The sequence below is a fragment of the Lontra canadensis genome, unplaced genomic scaffold, assembly GCF_010015895.1.
Source record: "Lontra canadensis isolate GAN:19392208 unplaced genomic scaffold, GSC_riverotter_1.0 scaffold89, whole genome shotgun sequence".
Taxonomy (NCBI): Eukaryota; Metazoa; Chordata; class Mammalia; order Carnivora; family Mustelidae; genus Lontra; species Lontra canadensis.
The window spans coordinates 1,474,352-1,478,312 of NW_022631083.1; positions in this window are offsets into that span (position 1 = coordinate 1,474,352).

Consider the following 3,961-nt stretch of genomic DNA (forward strand, 5'->3'; position numbering starts at 1 on the left):
ATGGTGGTGACACATGTCCTTCTCCTTCCCGGTTCTGTATCCTTAGAAATGAGAAGAAAATGTGTATATAACACCACTAAAAAGAAAAATAACATCAGCATATCAGGAATTTGAAGGAATCTTTGAAAAGCAAAAATGAGACAGGACAATACCACAGCCTCTAGGAAAGACAAGAAGGGCAGCGGTGTCGGGATGGTGGAGGGTCCTGTAGGTCTGAGCTCCCAGACAACAGCGCCTATATCAGGCTTTCATCCTGGAAAATTCAGGAGGGCTGGTCCCCGGTTTACTTTCTCAGTTGAAGAGTGGCAGAGAATGGAGCTCACTGAGCCCCTCCATGCACAGAGGTGGGAAGACTGCACATCTCTAATCCCAGCAGGGGAACAGAGTCCTAATTTTAACACTTTAATTTAAAATTAAAGCATCCAATAAACCAAGTTAATTGTTTTTGCTCTCTAATCGTCTAAAAGCACAAGAAAACAATGGTTTTTCTAAATGCTTGTTTTACAATTAGGTTTGTGCTAATCAATACATTTTAAAATTCTTCCTGCTTTTAATGAAATCTACCCCTTCTCTTTGCATGGAGGTCAGAATTATGTGTTTTGTATTTACATGTCCATCTCCACGCAGAAGGTGTCTGTGAGAGCCATGCCATGCCAAAGGCAAACGTGCCCTGTCCAGCTTTTGAAGAAGGTGACGCAAGACTTTCCCTGGACAGAGAGAACTCTGCCACCTAGTGACTGCACCAGGAGCTGGTCACACTCAGGACTGAGACTTAAGCACTGGGCTTATTTAAGGCAGAAGGGGGCTCCCTAGCCCCTGGGCCTGATGGCTGTCAGGCATTTCCCTCCTCTTAGCACTAGGTTTTGCTGCTGTTCCACGGGGCTGGGCCTGCAGGGCTGAACTTGCTGCGGCCCCCTACAGGGTCTGCGAACTTAACCTTTCCCTGGGGGCTTTTACCAGGACACATGTCGCCCTAGGGAACCAGAGGGCGACAAGCTGATGTTCCTGTCAGCAGACGTGTCCCTAAGGGGGCTTGGGATGAGATGAGGAGGGGTCTGAGAGGGAAGCAGGGGTCCCCCACCAAGGAACCACCAGAATTCCATCTGTGGTCCATGGGAAAGGAAAGGCAGAGAGGAAAGGTGATCTGGAAGAAAGTGATGCACAGAGTTGTACAAGCCCTGCCCTGGGTGCGCCTCCCCCACACTGGTGCCAGCGGGCAGCTGCTGTCCTTCAGGGACTTCTGAAGCAAATTGCACGGTGGGGTTGCTGGGCGCTGGGCACACACAGCCTAGTACTTAACGCCAGGCTGGGCACACGACACCAGGCACATGCGCCACCACAGTGGCTAAGAACACACCCTGGAAAACACCACAGGTGGACATCCCTGGGCCCACAGCACCAGACACAAAAACCTGGGGACATGTGTCAGGCACACACACTGGGCACAAAACACAGACCACACACTTGTGGCCTCCCTCCAGACACACAGGGTTAGACCTACATACCAACCACGTACTGTCAAACAGTGCTAAGAGCACAACACAGGAACACAAAGCCAGGCACACAATGACAGCCAACAAACCAGGAATACACACTGACACTGGGGACACATGTCACACTCATGCTAAGAAAAGAGGCTGACACATACCCCAGAGAAGCGACGCCAGCACATGACACCAGGTACACGGTGCCAGGTACACACAGCAAGAGCACGTGACAGTAACACACACCACAGCACAATGCTAAGTGTACTCTGTGGAACACAAAACACGAAGTATGGAGAAATGACACACCATAGGAGGCATCCACATGGGGCCAGGCTGGCCTGCCACATGCTCTAAGAGAATGATACCAGGCACACATGCTGGGAACAAAGACAGGGCATGCAATGCCATGCCCACACACTAGACACAACCCCAGGCACGTGCCAGGCCTATACACTGGGAACACACACTAGGTACACAGCACTGAGCACTGGTGCAGGGAAGATAATGTGAGGACACGTCTTCACGCACAGGTGCCAGTACCTAACAGCAGATGAAAATGCCAGGTGCGCGACACCAGACACACAGTCTGGGAACAGTGCTGGGCACACAACAGTGGCAGACCAAATGGACATACGCTGTCGGGCACATGACCATGCACAGAACCCCAGGGAGACAATGCCTGGCAAACACACATTGGGCACATACTGGGAGACATACCAGACCAGGCCCAGTCTCTGGGAACACAATACTGAATTCACAGGCTGAGTTGTGTGCCCATCACACAATGCCAGGAACATCCAGCAATAACAGAATTCTGGGAACACAGGCAAATGACACTAGGCACCCTCTTCCGGAACACAATGTCGGGTCCAAATCCTAGAAGCATCATGCCAGACATGCGATGTGATGCTAGGCACACACTGTGGGATGTAGAATTCCGGGCACACCTGCCAAGCCCGCAAAACTGAGCCTGCAAAACCAGGCAGACAATACCAGGCCCAGACACAACACAGAACCTATAATGCTGGTACTCATGCCAGGAACAAAACACTGAGCACGTATGCCAGGCACACACACTGGACACATTGCGGCATATGCATTGAGGCTAAGCACACAATGCCAGACACCCAAAGCCAGGCACAGAGTGCTAGGCACACATTCCAGGCACGCAGAACCAAACAAATATTGCTGGGCATACAGACCTGAGCAAACACCACGAGGCACTAAGTGTTGGGTACACAAAGCCAGACAGCACGCCAGGCACATGGTGGGAACATGCCAGACACAGATGCTGGGAACACAAGGCGGTGGGGAGTGGGGGGGATACACCAAGTCAGCACACCAAGCTGGCTTTGAGGAATGAACTGTGAGTTGGAAGAGTCCTCAACCACAGCCCCAGGTTGGCCGTGCCCAGGGACCAGCCATGCCCAGGACTGGAAGCCAGTGTGGTTTGTTACTGCTGCAAAGCCTAAACCGCTCTGGCCAGTATCTTTCGTGTGGCTGTATGAGAGTTTAAGTCGTCAGTGTCCTGTGACAGACTTTGGAGCCACTCTGCGTCCTTGGCTATAACACATAATTCTGAAATATGTGGCACGCCTTATTTGGGGGTTTTGTTGTCGTTGTTTGTTTTTGTTTTGCTTTGTTTTATTCTGTTTTGTTTTGCCAGAGTATTTTGGGAATGGGGAATGGTTTCCTAGAATACTAAGTCAAAGGGCAAAAAGCACATGCGATTTGGCTAGATATTCCCATTATCGCCTTAGGATACGGCACTTTGCATTCCCCCTCCCCCAGTGTCAGTGCCTAATAAAATGGCTGTAGTGAGGTAGGTCAAAGGAAGACTCAGAGATGGGTCCTTGGGCTGTAATGACATTAGGTGCATGCGCTCTTCCTTGGTCTCAAAGCCCAGGAAGCAAGAAACGAACTACCTTCTGACCTTGAGCTCTCTGCCTCCACCCTTCCCAATCCCCAACCTTCCCATCCCTGACTGTGAGGAGCTCTAACAGGAGTAGTTTGAACCGTTAGCCGCTAGGTGGTGCCACAACGCAACGATTTAAGCGAACTACGTGCTTTTGACCTTCCTCTCCAGATGAGATTTCTTTTCTTGCTGAAGGTCCAGAGATTTAGCCCAAAGGAAAATCGCAGCTCCAGAATCTGCCAAGTGCGGAAACGTCTTCAGGCAGATCTGAATGATTTTCATGCAGTTGTTTGCTTTTCTGATAGAAAAAAATCGTAACATACAGACTCTAAAGCCGACTGATTTGTCCTTCAGGACTTTGCCCCCTGTCAGGCAGCCTTCTAAGGACGAGCTAGTGCTTGACAAATAGTTGCTAGTCCCTGGACAAATGAGTGAAAACTGTTACAGACATCCCTTCTTCAGCAATGCCCCCAGCAGCTGCCTCTGCAAAGCAGCAGTGTGAGCCCTCCTCAGCCCTGCAGGGTTGGAGGGCAGGAAGCCCAGGCTTGTTGTGCTCTGG